A 22,060-nucleotide genomic window follows, 5' to 3' on the forward strand; every position below is an offset into this window, starting at 1 on the left:
TCTCATCAGCAGCCCCTCCCAGATCCTGTCTGGGTCTTTAAAGAAGGCTAATGGGGAGTGACATGGCTCAGAACCTCCAGGGCATCCATCTGCTTGCTCACTCACTGTGCATCTTATCCATAAGAGGAATGAACAATGACAACAAGTCTGCTTGTGTGTGTGTGTGTGTGTGTGTGTGTGTGTGTGTGTACACCAGCTGAACCAGGAGCCTGTCTTATGATGATGTTCATGTACCACAGCACAGGTGTTTAAGGTATAGAGAAAATGGACCAACCTCAAGGAGATGGAAACATGAAATCTTGTTGTTCAGCCACTAAGTCATGTCCGACTCTTTGCGATCCCATGGACTGCAGCACGCCTTGTTCCTCTGTCCTCCACTATCTCCTGGAGTTTGCTCAAATTCACGTCCATTGAGTTGGTAATGCCACCCAACCATCTCATCCTCTGCTGCCCCCTTCTCCTTCTGCCCTAAATCTTTCTCAGCATCAGGATCTTTTTCAATGAATCGGCTTTTCGCATCAGGTGGCCAAAGTATTGAAGTTTCAACTTCAGCCATCAGTCCTTCCAGTGAATATTCAGGGTTGATTTCCTTTAGGATTGACTGGTCTGATCTCTGTGCTGTCCGAAGGATTCTTAAGAGTCTTCTCCAACACCACAATTCGAAAGCATCAATTCTTCAGTGCTCAGCCTTCTTTATGGTCCAACTCTCACATTCATACCTGACCACTGGAAAAACTATAGCTTTGACTGTGCAGACCTTTGTCAGCAAAGTGATGTCTCTGCTTTTTAATATGAGAAATCTTACACGGGAACTTATTTTCCCCTGGCCAGGGCAGATGAAACCTACCTTTGCGGTGTGAGACGGGGGTCAGGTTCTTCTCCCCACCTGTCTCTCCGGTCACCCACGTGGTCAGTGGCGGGAGGGTGTGGGCTCCTCTCTGTCCTCTGCAGGAGGTTTGGGTCTGAGAAACAGTCAGGCAGGACACAGAGGCTCAAAACGGGCAGCCCTAGCAATTCATTTTCCCATGGAGCCTGCCCACACCTCTCCATGCCTCCTTTTATAATCAGAAAGCCTTGTGAAACAAATCAGATCAGAGTCTAGTTTCCTGCAACTGTGTTCATGCATAAAAGAAAATTCCCAGGAACCCCGGGCAGGGAGATAACTGTGCTGGTGTTCACCTTCTCTCAAAGTATCTCAGTGCTTTGTTGGTTTGGGAGGTTGTTTCCTGAGTTCCGAGTCCAGCAGGTATTTGTGCTCATCCCTTTCTTCCTTCTTTCTCTCCTCCCTTCCTTTTTCATATCATATCAGGTCATTTATGTAATTCAACAAAAATTAATTGAACATCTCTGTAATCAGGCACTGGCCTAAATGCTAAGAGTATAAACACATAATAGTCACTGTTCTCAAAAAGCTCACAGTTTAAAACAGTAGAAAATACTGTTTATTTTCGTTGCTCTACTAGGGCCTTTATTTTGTTTTTGTTTTTAACATTCTTTTTTTTTAAATTTTATTTTATTTTTAAACTTTACAATATTGTATTAGTTTTGCCAAATATCAAAATGAATCCGCCACAGGTATACCCACGTTTCCCATCCTGAACCCTCCTCCCTCCTCCCTCCCCATACCCTCCCTCTGGGTCGTCCCAGTGCACCAGCCCCAAGCATCCAGTACCGTCATCGAACCTGGACTGGCGACTCGTTTCATACATGATATTATACATGTTTCAATGCTATTCTCCCAAATCTCCCCACCCTCTCCCTCTCCCACAGAGTCCATAAGACTGATCTATACATCGGTGTCTCTTTTGCTGTCTCATACACAGGGTTATTGTTACCATCTTTCTAAATTCCATATATATGCGTTAGTATACTGTATTGGTGTTTTTCTTTCTGGCTTACTTCACTCTGTATAATAGGTTCCAGTTTCATCCATCTCATTAGAACTGATTCAAATGTATTCTTTTTAATGGCTGAGTAATACTCCATTGTGTATATGTACCACTGCTTTCTTATCCATTCATCTGCTGATGGGCATCTAGGTTGCTTCCATGTCCTGGCTATTATAAACAGTGCTGCAATGAACATTGTTTTTAAGGTTTTTTTTTTTTTTACCTTTTTTGTTTTGTTTTATATTTGTTTTATTTATTTATTTGGCTGCACCGGGTCTGAGTTGCAGCACATGGGATCTAGTTCTCTGACCAAGGATCAAACCCAGAGCCCCTGCACTGGGAGCACGGAGTCTTAGCCACTGGACGACCAGGGAAGTCTCTGTTGGTTTTTTGTTTGTTTGTTTGCCACACCTGCAGCTTGCAACATCTTAGTTCCCTGACCAGGGATTGAACCCAGGCTCCAGGCATTAGAAGCATAGAGTCCTAAGCACTGGGCCACCAGTGAAGTCCCAAGGGTGTTTATTTTTAAAGCATGGAGAAGGGTCCTTGCTTAAGGACTAGCAAAAGGTGCTAGGCACTCTCAGCCCCAATTATTTATTGATCCCACAGAGCATGGGAGTCAGGAATCCAAGGGAGAATTGGTTTGAAAAAATTGATGCTTCTTTATCGCAGAGTGTGCTGGACACAGCGGGGCCCCTCGCTTCCTGGCCTGACTGCTTCTGGCTCCCTCTGCACGGCCCCACCCCCATGAATTCGGTGTTCTCTGGTTCTGCCCTGTTCCCTTTTCTTCCCGTTTCATTCCGCAGACACAGAGCCCTGATGAGTAGGAAGGCTACCAGGGTTTCAGTGGGGAAGCCCAGCTGTGTTCGCTGACTGCCTCCGCACAGGCCGGGTGTTAGATGCCGGGGCAGAGATGACAAGCCCCCAGTCCCTGCCCACGGGGGTCTTAGTCTTGAGACAGGAGTGCAGGAGCCTTGTCTGTGCCAGACATTGCAATGCCGTTTCCATGGGCAGCCATAGATGTTTTAAGAGGAACAGAGAGGCAGATGGTGGATTCTGTCTTGGGAGACAAAGGATGGTTTCGCCATGGAGGTGACCCCTGGAGCTTACCACCTCGTGAGAGAAATGAAATTTGTGCAGAAATCACTATGCTTCAAGGTAAAACTAAAGCACCATGAAGCAAACAAGAAGGAACATATTTCTGGCTAGAAAATAAGAAATGCTTCATGAAGAGGGGGTCTTGGAGCTGGACCTTGCCAAGGGGCAGAATTTTCAACAGCGTTCACTAAGTCAGTATTTACTGGATAATTATCATGCTATTCTAGGTCAAGAGGAATGTGATAATTTAGAAGATAGACAAAATTTCTTGCCCTTATAGAGCTCAACCTCTAGTCATGAAGACAGAAAATGAATAATATAAATTAACTAGAGCAGGAGTTCAGCAAACTTCCTGGGAAGGGTTAGTTAATCAAGAGTTTAGTCTTCGGACCATATGGTCTCTGTCACAAGTACTCAAGTCCACTGTTACAGCACAAAAGCAGCACATAAATGAAGAGGTTCAACTGTGCTCCAATAAAACTGTATTTATGGAAACAGGAGTGGACTGGATGTGGTCCATGGGCCATCATTTGCCAAGCCCTGATGCAGTATGTTAGTCAGACGTGCTCGAAAGAAGATATAAGTCAGGAAGGTTAAAGTAAGTGAAAGAAATGTTGGAGGAAGGGGGTGAAGTTTTAGTAGGTGGGGGGTCAGAGAATATAGCCTGTAAGAAAGTGGATGAGACTTCCTGGCAGAAAGTCAGAAAGAACGCATAACCAGAGATCAGAAGAGCCTTTCAACAGAGGGAGCAGCAAATGCAGACCTCCAGGTTCAAGTGGCAGTGAGGAGGTGATGCCTGGGATGTTTGCAGGCAAACAGATTTGATAGATTGGAGAGAGATGCCATATGAGGGAGTCCTAATTTTCTTTCTAGGGAAGGATTTTTCTGTAAATCCCTCTCTTCTGATCTGAGCAGACAAAAATGGTTCAGAAGCACAAACAAGCTTTTTAACTGGGAGTCCTTTTTAACTGAGGCCAGGACAGGGCTGGGGGCCCCGATGGCCCTGCCCAGTCGTGAAGCTGCTCTCATTCCCCCAAAGCACCCCACCACTGTCCTGATTCAGCTCATGGGCCGCCCTGCCAGGCCCTTCAGCCCGTCCCCCAGCTCCTCACTGCAAGCCCAGCAGGGCGAGCCTCAGTGATTGGTCCCCTCTTCTCCTTCTTGAGGAGCAGGCTCCCTAGAGAAGATGCTGGGGAGGCCCCTGTTCTGAGCCATGCTGGATGCCTCGCTGCCTTGCTTACTCCCCAGAACCGTTTAAGGGAGGTGCTAGGAGGACAGGGGGGCAGGGCCAGTCCGTGACACCCCCAGTCCAGTTCATGAGGGCCAGTGGGTGAGATTAAGTCAGGACCTGACTTTCTTTCTGAGTCTCTGTGAGGCTTCTCACTCAGTTGCAACCAAAGGGAGTCAGTTGACTCCAAGGCAAAATTGTTCTCATTTCACGGTCCCCACCCTGACCAGCTCAGCTGATGCCCAGTTAGCTCCTTCCATAGGAATCCTAGTTTCTTTCTTCTCTTGGGCATGTGAGATAGACCTTCCTCCCAGACTCTTCCAGCCCCTGCCCTCTTAACATGTCAGACCGGATGCCCACATTTCTCTGCCTCTCCTGGCTCCTCTTCCCCTCCTGGTCCCCTCTCTGTCTCCTCCCATTTTTCCCCAGGCATCTTCTTCTCCCCTATTCCTCTAGCATCATCCCCATGCCACAGGCCAGCCCCTCCCTCCCCAATTAGGGTGGTCTCACCTGGTTTGCCCCGGACAGTCCTGACACAGTTATGAACAACTCCCCAGTCCCTCCCCAAAGCATCTCTGTTCATGATACACGTCTTCACCTAGACGGAACATGGGCGTGAACTCTAATTGAAACCCTGTGGATCTAAATGGAAAATAATTTTCAGTTTGTCACACTTTTCTCCCCATCTAATGTTTTTATTTCTTTACATCATCCAGCAATCTAGCGTATTTCCTTGGGGTCTCATTTTTAACTACTATGGTGACACCTTCTTGGAGGGATTTGGGGTCAAGGCAAGCATTTCTTTTTTCTTTAAAAAAAAAAATTGGGGGAGTATAGTTGCTTTACAATGTGTGTTAGTTTCTGCTGTACAGCAGAGTGAGTCAGCTCTGCATATACACATATCCCCTGTTTCTTGGATTTCCTTCCCATTTAGGTCACCAGAGAGCATTGAATAGAGTTCCCTAAGCTATACAGTAGGTTCTCATTAGTTGTCTATTTTCCACACAGTAGTGTATATATGTCGATCCCAGTCTCCTAATTCATCCCACCACCGCCCCTTCTCCTACCTGGTGTCAATTTTCTCTCTGTCATGGAAGTGAGCAAATATAAAAATGAAAAAGGTAGAGTGTTTACACTGAGAAGGCTGGAAGTAATGACATACTCGTAGCATTCCCACCTTGGCTTCTAAACAGCATGTTCCTTTAAAAGGAGCAAGCACTCCTTGGGGGAAAAAAGACTATTTCCAAAGATGGTACAGGGCCGAGGCATTTAGAACTCAGTATCACCAGGGTGCCAGGCAGATATAGCCCTCGAGCAAAGCCCACCCCCTGCCAACTGTGCTACACGCCCCTGTCTGCTTGCGAGCAGCCGTGTGGAACAGGGCGGGAGTACTGGAGGCAGACTCCAGGGTCACCCTGGGTCTAAATCCATCCCCTCAGCAAATATTTATTGGGCGCCTACTGAATGTCTGGGCACGCCCTATTCTGAGCACTGGGGACACAGGAGTGGAAAAAATAGACTCCCTGCCCCCAAGACTTCGCATTCTACTGAGAATAGAATAAATATATATATATCCGGTGATGAGAAATTCAATGAAGAAAAATAAGACGGAGTAAAAGAGATAATGGCACCCCACTCCAGTACTCTTGCCTGGAAAATCCCATGGACGGAGGAGCCTGGTAGGCTGCAGTCCATGGGGTCGCAAAGAGTTGGACACGACTGAGCGACTTCGCTTTCACTTTTCACTTCCATGCATTGGAGAAGGAAATGGCAACCCACTCCAGTGTTCTTGCCTGGAGAATCCCAGGGACGGCGGAGCCTGGTGGGCTGCCATCTATGGGGTCACACAGAGTCGGACACGACTGAAGCAACTTAACAGCAGCAGCAGCAAAAGAGATAGCAGGCAGAAAAAAAAAAGTAAGGTCTGAGATCTGGAGAAGGGAGCCTGCTTAGCATGCCTGAGAAATAGCAAACAGTCAGTGCTGCTGAAGCAGAGGGAGGAAGGAGATGAGTAGGAGCTGAGATGGGAAGGGTGAAGGGCCAGATCCCGACCCTGAGCCACTGAAGAGTTTGGACAGAGGAGCACCAGGATCTGAGTCACACTGTGTGAGGATCATGTTTCCACCCTGTGCTGGGAGAACACCTGAGGGGCAAGGAGAGAAGGAGCCACCTCCTAGGAGCTGGCCCAGGACGATGCTGCCTGGGACCAAGGAAGCAGCTGCAGAGATGGTGAGAAGTGGTCAATTTTCTAGATAAAAGATTGATTTGAATATGGAGTGTCGGAGAAAGAGGGGGACGACTTCTGATGCCGTAGCCTGAGCAAGAGGAAGACTAAGTTTGCCGTTTTCTGAGCAGGGGATGATATTGAGGGGATTAGGTTGGGGACTGTGGACAGGATGTGGATCAGGGCTTCCCTGGTGGCTCAGATGGTAAAGAATCCTCCTGTCATGCAGGAGACCCAGGTTTGATTCCTGGGTTAGGAAGATCCCCTGGAGAAGGAAATGGCTACCCCACTCCAGTATTCTTGCCTTGAGAATTCCATGGACAGAGGAGCCTGGCAGGCTACATCCCATGGGTTTGCAAAGAGTCAGACGTGATTGAGCGACTAACACTTTGGATGGATTACCTTTTTTAATATATTTATTTATGTGGCTGCATCGGGTCTTAGTTGTGGCAGGCATGCAGGATCTTTCATTGCATCTCAAGCTTCTCTAGTTGTGACTCTCGAGCTCAGTAATTGCCCCACAGCATGTGGGATCTTAGTTCCCTGACCAGGGATCAAACCTGTGTCCCCTGCCTTGGAAGGTAGATTCTTAACCACTGGACCATGAGGGAAGTCCCGAATTACATTTGAGACGTTCATAAGACATGCAAAGAGAGATGTCAGGCAAGGAGATAATCTTCAACATGTAGGTAGTATTGGAAACCACAGGACTAAATAAGTTAACTTAGGAGTGATGATGGTAAAGAACCCACCTGCCAATGCACGAGACGTAAGAGATGGGGGTTCGATCCCTGGGTCAGGAAGATCTGCTGGAGGAGGGCATGGCAACCCACTCCAGTATTCTTGCCTGGAGAATCCCATGGACAGAGGAGCCTGGCGGGCTACAGTCCATAGGGTCACAAAGAGTCGGTCAGGACTAAAGTGACTTAGCAGCAATAGCAGGAGTGAGTATAGACAGCCAGAAAAGCCCTAAGGTCCTTCAACATCTGGAATAATGTGGAAGGACCAACGAAGAGATGGAGAAGGAACAGTTGTGACCTAAGAGCTTGTTCTCCCAAAGAGGAAGAATGGAAAGTGTTCAAACAGGAAGAGCTGATCAACCATAGGAGTTGACTGAGGGATTTGACAGTGACTTTGGGGCAGGGGGTGGGGGGAGGGGGCGCGGTACAGAGAGCTAGGGGCAAAATCTGAGTGGGTTCAAGAGAGATTGGGTGAAGGGGAATTGGAGATGGTGGATCCGGCTCTTCTGTTATGCAAGAGAGAACACAGAGGAGGATCTGTGGCTGGAGGGGACCAGAGTCAAAGGAGGTTTGTCCATTTTTTAAACCTCAGAGATACCACAGCATCTTTGTAAGGAGATGATTACAGAGAACGGGGAAATGATGGCCCCGGAGAGAAAGGGTACAGATGTTTGGATCAGTTTCCTTGAGTAGGAGGGAGGGGCTGGGGTTTGGCCTCAGGGGGATAGGGACTCCGTGAAGCCCCTGTAGTACGGCACCACTGGGGTGCCTGGCCAACGGGGGGCTACCCAGAACCCAGGAAGCTCTGTGGGGGCCCCAGTGAACTTGGCAAATCACTTACTGTCTAACTCTGTTTCCATGTCTTAAATATTAGCTGACCATGCCCACTCAAATGACCGCTGTGAAAGGTAAATAGATTTTAAAAATACGTACAGAAACAGAAAAAGATTTACAGACTTAGAGAACGAACTTACGGTTGCCAGGAGTAAGGATGGAGGGAAGGGATAGTTAGGGAGTTTGGGATGGACAGGTACGCTCTGCAATATTTAAAATGGATAACCAACAAGGACTTACTACAGAGCCCAGGGAACTCTGCTCAACGTTATGTGGCAGCCTGGATGGGAGGGGAGTTTAGAGGAGAATGTATACATGCATATACAAGACATATACATGTATACATGACATATACAAGTCATACATGTATATGTATGACTTGAGTCCCTTCACTGTTCACCTGAGATTATCACAACATTGCCCACGTTAGCCGGCTAAACCCCAACACACACACAAAAAAGAATAAGTGCAGAGGGCGGCGCATGCCCCATAGTAAGGGCTGGGCAAAGGCTGGTTCCTTCTCCCCTCCCTCCCCCAGCTTGTCCTTCAGGGTTTCCCTGGGACCTCTGACTCCTCATGAGACACGGGGATGGTCCTTCTGCTTCCACTGCTGCTTTGAGGTCGGCAGGGCTGAAAGCAGGAACAGCCAGGGGCTGTCATTCTCTCAAACACCCGCTTTGTGTATCTGTCTCAGCAGATTTCTGCCTGTGTGTTTGGTGAGTCATTCTCCTATGACGGTTTTTCATTTCTGTGCAGTCTCGTGGAGCTGGGCTCTGTAACCTGCACCTGCTGTAGCCAGAATCTTCAAAGAGCTACTTCCCACTGAGTGGAGCCCAGCCAGGGGGCTCCTACCCTCCCCAGGAGCCACATGGCAGGGGAGGGAGACGCCTGGCTGCTTCTCCAGGACGGCCCCCGCCTGCCTGAGCCTGAGACAGAAGCTGGAGGTACAGTTTCAGGAGACAGAAGTCCCCCTCCTGACAGCCTGGGTGGGAAAGAGAGAGAGACCCAGGCCCAGGGTGCAAGCCCTCCTCTTAGCCAAAGCTCTGAGATGCTCCTTTGCCTGACTAGGAGGTCCATGAATCCCTGACCCAGAAAGACTGGGCTCTTGTCATGAGGAAAGGGACATTTTAACTTCCATCCCCAAACCTCCCGAGGAAAAAATTTAAAGTTCTGTCAAAACAGGTTAGCATATTAGCAATCAGGGCTCCCAACCATCTGTATTTGTTCCATTTGCGGCGTTTATGACGGTTATCCACATTAATTATTTCACTGCTGAAGTCCCTTCTAATTTCTGAACACTGTTATTTCTAAGAAAGATGGATATTAAATACGCCACACATCAGCACAGGGTGGCATTACAGCATGCTATTAAGTTTGGATGCTGAGGCCCAGCAGAAAATAGCTTTGCTATTTGTAATTGCAATAAAGTGTCTTATTTTGTGGTTCAAAATGAAGAACAGCACTGATGGAAAGGGATTTCTTAGTCTGGCAATGACCCTGAAGTCACCAGGAAAGACAGAGACCACGAGGCTGGGGTGGGTAGGGAACCTGGGGACAGAGATGGGGAGAGGGGGTTGTAGAGGAAAAGACATGGGGTACTGTGATTTGTCCCAACACCTGCCTGTCGTTCAGTCACTCAGTCGTGTCCGACTCTATACAACCTCAAGGATGGCAGCACATCAGGCTTCCCTGCGCTTCACCATCTCCCAGAGTTTTCTCAAACTCATGTCCAATGAATTGATGATGCCATCCAACTATCTCCTCCTCTGTCACCCCTTCTCCTCCTGTCCTCAATCTTTCCAAGCATCAGGGTCTTCCTGCCTGAGGGGAGTTGAAAGGATCACTTTCAAGAACCATCAGAGGTTTGGTTGAGGGGTAGCCAAGGAGCCTGGTAGGCTCCAGTCCATGGGGTCGCTAAGAGTCGGACACGACTGAGCGACTTCACTTTCACTTCTCACTTTCATGCATTGGAGAAGGAAATGGCAACCCGCTCCAGTGTTCTTCCCTGGAGAATCCCAGGGACGGTGGAGCCTGATGGGCTGCCGTCTATGGGGTCGCACAGAGTCGGACACGACTGAAGCAATTTAGCAGCAACAGCAGCAGCCAATGCTAGAACATTCTCTTACTGCTGGTTTGCAGTCTCTGGAGCCCCCATTAGAGAATTTGCAGATGGTCAAGGGGAGTGGAACCCCGCAGACAGTAGCCACTTTCAGAGAGCGTTAGCTTATAAACTGTTCTTAAACGTCATCAAACATCATGGCAGACGTGGAAAGGAGTCTTTATTATTATCATTACCAGGACAAACAAGATAAATAACTCTTCTCTTAGCTCCCAACACCACTCCCCAAAGAAGACAGCAGTGGATTAAACAGCTAAACCCCAAGAAGGCATCTCTTATTTTCTATTAAACTTTTTTTTTTAATGGGGACCATTTTTTTTAAGTCTTTATTGAATTTGTTATAATACTACTTCAGTTTTATATCTGGTTTTTTGGTCGTGAGGCATGTGGGATCTTAGTTCCCCAACCAGGGATCGAACCTGCACCCCCTGCATTGGAAAGCAAAGTTTTAACCACTGGACCACTGGGGAAGTCCCAAGAAGGCAGTCTTGAAGGTAAAGCCCAACAAGAAGGTTGTTGGAAAGCGCAAATAGCTCCCTCTCTGGGGCTCTTTGCTTAAAAGTGACCTCTGAGATTCCCATCTGTAGGGGGCTTGTAGGATTAAATGCTTCATTGAGATCCTCTCCTGCTCAAGCGTGTCTGCATCCTCTCATTGGCTCACTCATTTATCAAAAATGTACCACGCAGCTACATGCATCAGGGTCTCTGCCCGGCCACAAGCCAACAGGAGGCAAGAGACTCGAGTCATCTTTCAAGGGACAGACAGCTAACCAGAGCAACAAGGAAGTCCATGGACACAATCTGAGAAGGGGGAACAAACAGATACCAATTGAGAATAACAGGTAGATGCCATTTAGATGGGATCCAGGATAGAGTGAAAATCAACTGATAACAAATCCCCCACAAACTCAAGCTAGAATATAACGCCTTTGCCTGGCATAGCTAGTTCTTAGAGGAGTGTGGTAACTCTTTCTGCTGTGGAGATAGCGCCCCCTGGTGGTTGGAGGCCTAAGTTTTTACATCTATAGGACAGTCCTTTACATAGGAACCTTCAAATTGCAAATTTTCAAAGTTAGGAACAGGTGTTCCATCAACATCAGGTGTGAGTGAAATTGCAGCTTGCCCTCTGTCTCCTATTGCTGACGATCCTTCAGCTCTACCATCTCCCATCTTCTCTCGTCCTCCAGTCAGTAACGCTTTTTGCCTGTTCACTGGATGCCAGCCCCTGTATGCCAGCTGTTGTACAATACAACTGTACTTTTCAAGGTCCTGTACTGTAAAATTAAAAATGTTTTCTTTATTTTTTGTTTTTGTTTTTTGTGTATAATTTGTGTGAAAGCTATTATAAACCTACTACAGTATGGTACTGTATAACTGTGTTAGTAGGGTACCTAGGCTAAGTTTACTGTATAACTGTGTTAGTAGGGTACCTAGGCTAAGTTTGTTGGACTATTGATCAAATTGAACTTACAAATGAGCTCTCGGAGCAGAACTCATTTGTATGTTGGGGTCCTACTGTATAGGAAGTTTCTGTGATAAATTGGTACCTTTGATGGGAGCCCAGTAGTCCATAAAGGCAGGCGTGTGCCTGTTCCCCTGAAGTGGGGCCGATCTTGGAGCATCTTGAACTTCCTTCATCCTTGAGTTAAGATCGCAGCCTCCCCTCTTCCTCAGTGTTGTGATTTGGGACAAAGTTACTTAAATTCTCAGAGCCCTCCTTCTCCTCAACTTATATTAAAATGAGTGTGACAGCTCCCTGGTAGCCTAAAGGTTAGGATCCTGGGCTTTCACTGCCGTGGCCTAGGTTCAGTCCCTGGTGGGGAAACTGGCATGCCACAAGCCACATGGGGCAGCCAAAAAAAAAAAAATAGGTGTGACAGCACCAATGTGGTGTTGGTGTAAGGATTAAGCAAGATAACGACATGACAGCCAGCCCAGTATGTGGCTGCTAGCAGGCCCTTCACTGATGTTAGCTGCTTTACTCTTAGCTTAAGATTTCCAAACGCTCTGCATCTCCCTCCACTCTGCCCTCCTCTCTCAAACGCCCATCCTGTCCTCTTTGGTCTTTTCCCTGGCTCCCTCCGCTCGGTTCCCCTCCCCTCTCCTTTCTTCCTCTCTCTCTCTCCACCTCCTTTCTTCCTTCCCATCACCTCCCACATTTCCCCTCACCTCCCTGGGCTTTCCTTTTTTCTGCATCTCATCCTCCGCCCTTTTCATGCCCAAACCTCTTGCCACAGCATCTAAGAAGTGACACCGGGGCACACCGAGGGTGCTCTCCAAAGATAAATGGCATCCTGTGTTAAGTCCAAGAGGAGCCATCTTCTGCTATTCAATAGCACCATGGATGTCTTGTATTCTTCAGAAGGGCACCGGGCGCCTTGCCACACTCTTCACTCAGGAACCCGGGTCCCTCCGCCGCCTTCATCCTTGGTGACGTCTGCGCATGCTCCGTCTTCCGGTCGCTCTTTTGAATGCTTTCTGATGCTGGCAGGCTCCGTGCTCCCCTTTCCCTCCTCCTCTGCTGGCCTGCCCTCTCCCCCCTTATCTCGCCTTGCTTCTGTCTTCTGTATCATCACACGTGTTAGCTGTCCTTTGCCTCTTGTTTTTGATTTGCAAAATGGCCCATGTTCCCCTTTATATTCCCCAGCTGCGTTTGCTCCAGCAGCCTGCGATAGCTCTTGCCTGTCACGGCAAAGGCTTTTTCATCTCCATTTGGAGCCATTTGCCCTGATCATTTCTCTCTTCAGTATCACACTGATGAACCCATGGGGTCTCTAGCTGTCAACAATCCCCAGGAAAGGAGAGCTTGTTCTTAAAACTTGCTTTTTAATTTGGGGGCCCCTGGGAAATGGGGCTGGTGCATGCTGAGTGGAAGCCACCAACTGGCTCAAACAGGCCAAGTGGGCACGAAAATCTTTGGGAAGGAAGCTGGAAGGCCCAGAATGGTTGTGTTTCCTTCCCACGCTAGACAGATGGAAGGGGTAAGTAGGCCAAGACTGCTTTCCTCAAGTGATTCTGTCTCTTAACAGTTTTCTTTAAGGAGGAAGGAAACAAAATGATCAGATGGCAAAACAGAGATATCAGTTGTCCAGGCATTGTTCCTGGGGTGGAGAGACGGGCGACTCGCACAGAAGACCCAGTGATAGCATCCCCAACCATGCCGTCGCATAGAAAGGTCGTGTGTGAGTTGAGAATTTAAAATACATGTGTTAAGTCTTATCCTGCACCCTGTGGCTCAAGGCCTCCAGGGGAAAAAAAAGTCCTGCAAAGGAAACCGCTAGCTCTCCAGAAGTAGACCTCCTTCTCCATAGTGGGATGTAGTAAATATGCCCCGCTCCCTCTTGGGGCAACTAGGGGAGATCCACTGTCTTATTTGGATCACCCTCGAAGCAGATTCTGAGACAAAGATTCACATGCACGTGGTTCATTTGGGGTTGGGGGGTGATCCCAGGAAACACGGGTGGAAGGCAGGGAGCCAAGGAAGAGTGCGCTCACTGCACCCAGGCCCACGGGCGGCTCTGGGTGTGGCCTTCTCCCACTGAGAAGCGAGGCCACTAGGATATTTGTCCTTACGAAACCCACCCATCGTTTGTTGAGGGTTACCTCTGGGGCGATAACTCCCTGCCCCCTGCCAATCACCTCACCTTGGTGTTTCCTCCTCAGCCTATAAGACGTCAACATCACTTCCTCAAGGAAACCTTCTCCACGCCCCCAGCCAGAGCAGATCCTCTCTTTATTAGGCCCTCACACCCTCTGCGCTCCTTCAGAATTTCTTATCACAGTAGAAATTGCATAATTAATTGTGTAATTAGTTGTTTAATGTCCGTAAGTTGCCATCAGTTACCAAGGCCTGTTAAGTCTGCCTCCTAACACATCTGAAATCTTCCATCCTCGTTTCTTCCACCAGCACAGCCCTGAGCCAGGCCTCACCTAGGCCCTGCAACAGCCTCCTGGCTGACCCTTCTGGGCATGTCCCTCCTCCGCTTAAAAGCATCCATGGCTCCCTTGTGCCTTTGTGAGAACCAGCCAGCCCTCACTCAGCTACCAGCCTCAGCCAGGAAGTCCCTGACTTCCTGAGAAAGAAGAGCTCCAGCCCCTTGCAGGGGCTGGCTCCCCTGCATGGATGCCCTCTCTCCCCTCTGCCTTTCCCATCAGTCCAGGCACTTCCCTGAGAGGCCCTCACAGGACATTTGTCCTCACGCCCCACGGCAGCCCCCATCTCATGTAGGTTCCAGCACTATGAGCCTCCTCAGCCCCCATGCTTACCCGATTTCATGTTTCTTACACCGTGTTACAGCTGACCATTTACCTCATGTCATCCTTATCAGACTATGAGCATTCTGAGATCAGGAACTAAGCACAGCACTCAGCACCTAGCACCCAGCACCTAATACCTACTACCTACTACCCAGCACTCACCACCTAGCACCCAGCATATAGCACCCACCACCTAGCACCTAGCACCACACCAGAGCTTAGGAGGCTCTAAGGAAGTATCTGGTGAATGACCCAAACCCTTGGAATACATAAATTATAGCTTCTTTGTAGGCAACTGGAAGGGGGCTCTTGAGTGATCTCTGAACTTCCTGTTACTTTGTAGGAGAAACAAGGATGGATAAAAGCGGGTCGTGGCGTCAAAGTCGCACTATCTCCACCTGCTTCTTTTCTCTACTGGCAGCTTTTTGGTTGTCACCAACCTCTGTGAGTCCCAAACTCACAGACCTCCTGTCCTCTCCCGCCTACCACAGGCCCCACCCAGTGACTGGCAGAAGTCCTTGATCCTGAGGTCCAGGGCACAGGGCATCATGCTGGAGACCTCACCTGCATCCCGACTCCTACGGGAGAGGTGCTGTCACCAGGAGAATAAGGGAGTAACCACAGGCCTCCAGTTTACCTTTTCCTTCCACGTCCCTAGGAGGCAGAGGGGACTGCTGAGTGGACCGAAATCCAGGCGCTGCAGCGATGAGGCAGGTGGCAGACTGGCCCTCTGGCATGAAGAGGTCCTGGCCCTCATCCATTCAGAGTGGCCTCTGAGTGTCCTCCCACCCCCTGCCTCACTCAGAAAGACCCCTTAGGAATCTCTTTGATAAGTGAGGACAGCCCCGCCCTCTGTGTGCACACACGCACACACACACTCCCCTCTGCTTCACAGCACACATTTCCTCCTCCTCCTCGGGGCTCCCGGCAGCCAGCTGTACCGTCACTTTTATGATAGCAGATGATTCACATTCAAACAAACTCTGACTCACCAGGGACTCAGAAAGAAACTGTGGGCGACTGGGAACACCGCAGCTCGCCGCTTTGCCTTCCCTTTCCTGGCATCATTTGTGTCCAAAGAGGACCAGTGGGAGAGGGGCCTGGCTGGCGACGACTGAAGCCCAGGTACCACTGTACTGAGGAACAGTCAGCCGTGCCCCTGGAGAGTGGGCTTCCGGGACTCCTAAGGGGGCACTTTCAGTGGAGTGCTAGCTTGTTCGTGCGTCTGGGATATCATGTTCTTAGGGATGTTACTGCTTTTGATAATGAAGTGCTTCTGCCCGTGCGGGTCGGCGGGTGGCTCTGTGACTCAGCTGAGCCCTGGCCTTTGCCTGCAAAGCATCATCAGGCAGTGAGGACTGTGCTAGAAATCCCCACCTGACTAAAGCAGATCTCTGAGCCCATGCCTGCTCAGTCACATTTCTGTGAGACCAAAGCTTTGCATTTTGTTTTCCCACAACTAACAGGATACCAGTTCCACTGTGAGGGAACCGTTGGTTTAATTAGCCGTATCAAGACTTCTCCTGAAGACACATATGTAAAGAAGTGACTTTTGGACTCAGTGGGAGAAGGAGAGGGTGGGGTGGTTTGAGATAATAGCACTGAAACATATGCATTGTGTGTGTGTGTGTGTGCACACGTGCATATGCTAAGCCGTTTCAGTCGTGTCTAACTCTGCAACCTCTTGGACTGTAGCCCAGCAGGCTCCTCTGCCCATGGGATTCTCCAGGCAAGAATACTGGAGTGGGTTGCCATTCCCTTTTCCAGGGGTTCTTCCTGACCCAGAGATCAAGCCCGTGTCTCTTGCATGTCCTGTATTGCCAAGCCGGTTCTTTACCACTAGTGCCAATTATCATATGTAAGATAGATGACCAGTGCAAGTTCCGTGCTTGAAGCAGGGCACCCAAAGCTGGTGCTCTGGGACAACCTAGAGGGATGAGGTGGGGAGGGAGATGGGTGGGGGTTCAGCATGGGGCGGGGTGGGGGGACATATGTATACCTGTGGCCAATTCATGTTGATATATGGCAAAAAAAAATCTCAATATTGTAAAGTACTTATCCTCCAATTTAAATAAATAAATGTTTTTAAAAAATAATTCTCCTGAAACTCAGGTGGTTACTTGCTCACGCACCAGGCAGGATGGAGTTCCTTGTTTTGCACTAACTTGGTCCATGAAAGGATGGAGCCGAGTCTTTTCTCTAAGAATCTAAAAATGTGTCACGGTCTCCCGAGGTTAGCGTTCAAAACCTGAATGCCAAGAATGTTCGACGATCGGTTAAATTAATTTGATTAGTGGAGACCACAGATTTTTCCTGAGGGAAGGTGAACTTGGCCAGTTTCTCCCCATGATGAGCTGAGTAGAGGCAGCTGCGACTCCCTTTGCCCAGGGAGGGGGCACCTGGCACCCTGGGCTCCCTTTGCCGCTTCTCTGAGATGTGCCTTCCCCTCAGCCCCCAGCCCCATGACACCCCTCTCCCTGTGAAGACATTGATCAGGATGAGACTGTTGCCATGCATTAATTAACGTCTCATTCATTATTAAAATGGCCTTTATTGAGCTTTGGCAGCTCCGAAATCAGCTTTCATGGTGGTGGCTGTGGTTGCCCTTTAGTAATTCTATTTGTAATAATCAACTGTGATCTGTTTGACTTGGAATCACTTTTCTTATTAAACTAAACCAAACCTTGATTTGAGACACTTAATTATAAGTGAGACTAATTTGCTTCCCCTCAGGGCACCAGGGACTCCAGGTCCACAGAGGGATGGGGGAGGCCTGCGTCTGAGGGTAGAGGAGGGGCACCTCCCTGGGAGACTTGGAGAGTGATGGTCATTCATGCAGAGCGACACTTAGAGAAATATCCCCCCAGGCTCTCGTCTGCACACACGTTTGCTGGAGCTCTAAGGACCGCCTTCTTGGCTTATTAGGAATGCCGGAGGCCCTGGAGGGTTACTTGAATGAGATTGAGCCATCTTGGGAGCTGAAGCTGGCTTCCCATTCGAGTACTTCCGGGACCAGGCTGAGAGTAAATAGGAAGGGCTGGTGGGTCAATGGAAGGGACACTGGGCTGATCCTCATCCCCTCGGCTCTGAAGTCTTCTGTTTCTGGCTCTGTGAGCTCAGTAAACAGGCCCCTCTAGACAACGCACCTAAAAGCCACTCCTAAAACCCATCTGGTGGTCAGGTAGACAGTCCAGGGCAGACTGATGCCAGCCCCTGTGCTGATTGACATGCATGACACAGAAGTGTGAGCACAGGCTTCACAGAGAGGAGACTGGGGCTCAGACCCAAAAGCTGAGGCTCATCTTCCGTGTCTCGTGGGACCCTTACTCTTATTCTCAGCTCTGGATCCCATATCTCTGCAATGACTGTGACAGGAACTACCTCGCAGGGGTTTCTGTGGATTAGAGATAAGGAAGGTGAGATGCTCGCATGGCGGTGTGATGCTCGGTGCATAGAAGACGCTCAGTAGAGGGAGCTCTTGTTATCAGTATGTGCCCTGGTGCCCCGTAGCCCCACCTTGTCCCCCACTTCTCCAGCCAGTACCTGCTTTGTTGTTTAATCACTAAGTCGTGTCTGATTCTTTGTGACCCCACGGACTATAGCCCTCCAGGCTCCTCTGTCCATGGAATTTCCCAGGCAAGAATATTGGAGTGTGTTGCCATTTCCTTCTCCGGGGGATCTTCCCGGTCGATCCAGGAATCAAACCTGAGTCTCCTGCATTGGCAGGCGGGTTCTTGACTGCTGAGCCACCTAGGAAGCCCAATACCTGCTTAGTCTCCTGTATTAGTCTGCTATGGTTGCCATAACAAAGCTCCACAAACTGGGGGACTTAAACGAGAGAAGTTTATATTCTCAGAGTTCTAGAGGATACAAGTTCAAGATCAGAGTGTCAGCAGATTTGGTTTCTTCTAAGCCTTTCTCTTTGACTTGAAGATGGCCATCTTCTCCCTGTGTCCTCACATGGCCGTCCCTTAAGTGTATCTGTGTCCTCTTCTTCTCAGGACCCCAGTCATGCTGGATCAGAGCCCTCCCTAATGAGCTCATCTTAACTTAATTACCTCTTTAAGACCCTATCCCTGGTCACATTCCTGAGGGTTGGGACTTCAGCACATTTACTTGGGGGCACACAGTTCAGCCAAGAACAGCTCCCCACCACCATCACAACCACACATTAGCAGCTGCTTGTCTGGACTTTAGCCAGATAGGTGTGAGTTCTGTCTTTCCTATTTGACTGCTGCTGCTGCTGCTAAGTCACATCAGTCGTGTCCGACTCTGTGCAACTCGTTGGACGGCAACCCACCAGGCTCCCCCATCCCTGGGATTCTCCAGGCAAGAACACTGGAGTGGGGTGCCATTGCCTTCTCCATATTTGACTGCACTTTCCACCAAAGGGCCTGCCATTCCCCACTCCTCCAAGAGACCTTGACTGGAACATTTTTCTCCTTAGGATAGACTTTGTGATAAGGCCAAGTAGTCAAATAAGAGCCATATTATGGGGGGCGGGTGGTTTGAATACCAGGAAAAGAACTTTGAATTGCTCTAAGAATTTCTTGATCCTTTTCCTTAGGGATATCTGCCTGCCATGCAGGAGACACAGGTTTGATCCCTGAGTCGGGAAAATCCCCTGGAGAAGGAAATGGCTACTCACACCAGTATTCTTGCCTGGATAATTCCATGGACGGGAGTCTGGTGGGCTACAATCCATGGGGTCACCAAGAGTCAGACACAACTGAGCTAGGAACACAACAACAACATATAGTGAAACACACTACATAAGGTTATTGACAGTCTTAAATGAAGTGTCCCGGGCTGGAGCAGTGCCCAATGCAGTGCAGACACTCACATACCATCGCCTCCCTCTTGACTGGGAGGAGCACACTGCAGACAGTACTGTGGCACATGCATCTGCCCCAGTGGCACAGGCTGTCCTGGGGTGGGGCAGAAACTGTGGGGTTCGATGGATGGGGGCAGGAACAATGGGTTAGAGAAGAAGAGACTGTCACAAGACACCTGGAGAAGGAAGCACTGAATTTAGGGACAGTGTGGATATGAGGTGGGAACAATGAAATAGAAAGGGAGAGATGAAAGTTGATCCCATGGTCTTAGACCTGGCTAACAACGGTGCATTCGACAGAAAGGGGAGCTGGAGAATGGAGGAGTGGGGTGTGAGCTCTGTGGAGGTCATGCAGAAGCGGAGATGAGGACTCTACTGGAGAAACTGGGGAGAATGTGCCAAGGAATGTGAGCTCAGATTGCTTTGACCCTTCATTTGCCGGGAGCCTCTTCTGGACATTGAACTGCCCACCTTCCCAATCACAGGAAGCCCAAGTGGGAACCTCAGCTCGTGAATTAAGTCGAAGGATGATGATGACTCCTGGTTCTGAGCACCCCGGGGTCAGGATTTGAGACCTGAGATAAAGGACTCTAGTTCCTGTCCTCCCCTCCAGTCATCCCCTTTAAAAAGAAAATAGGGTACTCACCACTGGATTACAGATCTTCTTTCCCATTTTCCAAGAGGAGAGCAAATAAAATTTCTGAGCAGAAGTGCTTCTCTGGCTAACTGTCCTGGGTGAGGAGGACATTGCTATTCCAATATTTTTATTTCAGACTTTCAGGCCTTCTCAGATGCTTGACTTCACAGAGTCATTTTGCCTACTTTCATGGCGATACAACATTGTAAACTGCCAGGGAGAAAAAAAAAGCAGCAGCACAGGCTGATAAGGTTTCAGGCAGCATGAATATGTTCTGACTCCCTGGATCAGGGATTTCTTTCACATGTGAAAAGCAGATGGAAGAGGGACACGGTTTATTTCTTGATCATCAAATGGTACATGGACGCCCCTAGGACCTGTGGGAATGATCACCTTAGTCAGGGACACCTACGAGAAGTCCATCAATCTCGTGGTCTGCTGGCCACTTACTCAGCCAGGCTGCCCCATTTAACACGGCAGGTGAGTGAACAGGCAAGGGAATGAATGAGCCTGGACATCCACAAGAAGAACTAATTTCCTAGGGGAGGCAGGAAGAAGGGTATAAGGGTTCCCAAGAAAGCAAGAAAAGATAATCAAGGTGGCCAAGAAAAAGAGCTTCAGAGCAATTACTAAAAGCAGTTTTTCTACTAGGGAGGAACGATCCATGGAGGGAGACTTCCTAAGGAAGTGCAGCAGAGTCTATAGAAGAAGAGAATGGATTAGACTGGGATGAAATGGAGGTATTATCCCTGGGGCTGGTAACAGGGCTCAGAGCCCCAGACCCTGGCTCTAAGAACTAAATACCATCCCTGCCATCCACAGGAAGTACCCACTGGCACAGCTGAGATGCGGACTTCAGGTGCTGGTGATGAATAGAGCAAGGGAACAAAATAGTACAGAAATAGGACTTACCTGGCAGTCTAGTAGTTAAATCTCCATGCTCGCACTGCAGGAGACATGGGTCTGATCCCTGCTCGGGGAACTAAGATCCCACATGCTACGTGGCATGACCAAACAAACAAACGAAAAAGCAACAGCAAAAAAAAAATAGTACAGAGATAGAGCCAAGCACATTATGTGGGTTAGTTTGTGATAAAGGGGTGTTCCAGAGCAATGGGAGCAGGATTCACTTCAATAAATACTGTTGGGCAATTGACTAGACATTTGGGAAGAAAATATGTAAACAGAATGCCTTCCACATTCCTTATACCAAAACAAATTCCACCGGGATTTAAAAAAAAAAAAAGAAATGAAAAAGAAAAACCAGAACAAGAAAACAAGAGAGAAAGAAAATGTGTCTTGTATATATTGGTATACACGAAGTGGGAGGCTAAAAAGAAATCTATGAAAAAGGATTTGTAACACAAACGACAAAGGGCTAATTTCTTTCGTTTGTCAACTGAGAGTTCTTGCAATTCAGCGAGGAAAAGAGTTGTTAGAATTCAATAAAGTGAAAAGCTCTTATGAGCCAGTAGAAAAATGAATAAAGGACATTAGGTGCAAAAGAAAAAATAGCTAATAAGCATATCAAAAGGCAAACCACTTCAATCATCGCTGAAGAAAAGCAAACTAAAACACGGTTGATATTTTTTTAATCTATCAGACAAGAAGAGATGAAAAGTTTGATTACATCGCCATGCCCTTGTGGGCAAGGATATAGGGAATCAGGCACAATCATATACTTTTGGTGGGAGGGAAAAATGTGGTGGGGCACCTTTGGAGGATAACTTGACAGTATCTGTCAAAATTTTAAATTCACATGTCGTTAAATAAGAATTTTATTTCTAAGAATTTAACCTAGAGATATTTATCTATACATGTGCACAAATATACATGTCTATTGCGCTACCCCTGCAAGGAATCAGACATAACATGCGTGCATGAGTGCTCAGTCACTTCAGTCATGTCTGATTCCTTGCAACCCCATGGACTTTAGCTCCCGCAGGCTCCTCTGTCCATGGGATTCTCCAGGCCAGAATACTGGAGTGGGTTGCCCTGCCCTCCTCCAGGGGATCTTCCTGACCCAGGGATCAAACCTGTGTCTCCAATATCTCCTTCATTGAAGGAGGATCCTTTACTCACTAAGCTACCAGGGAGGTCCAGATATAACATAAATGTCTTTTAATAAGATACTAGTTTTGTAAAATTATAGCAAATCAATGCATGACTACTTGGTTATTAAAATGAATAAATCAATCCA

At 48.4% G+C, this 22,060-nt stretch overlaps 1 protein-coding gene and 1 long non-coding RNA gene across 4 annotated transcripts in view; one reads left to right on the forward strand and one right to left on the reverse strand.

Moving 5' to 3' along the window:
- The window catches only part of KIRREL3 (kirre like nephrin family adhesion molecule 3), a 604,223-nt gene that overhangs the window by 300,890 nt on the left and 281,273 nt on the right, over positions 1-22,060 (forward strand). The window lies entirely within an intron of this gene.
- Positions 832-20,975, reverse strand: LOC147342228 (uncharacterized). The gene is made up of 3 exons (XR_015157575.1): positions 20,773-20,975; positions 19,870-20,070; positions 832-962 (listed from the first exon to the last, which is right to left on the reverse strand). It is a non-coding gene; the product is annotated as an uncharacterized LOC147342228 (long non-coding RNA).

The sequence above is a fragment of the Bos grunniens genome, chromosome 29, assembly GCF_055505025.1.
Source record: "Bos grunniens cultivar Pamir isolate PY7600 chromosome 29, Bosgru_T2T1.0, whole genome shotgun sequence".
NCBI lineage: Eukaryota > Metazoa > Chordata > Mammalia > Artiodactyla > Bovidae > Bos > Bos grunniens.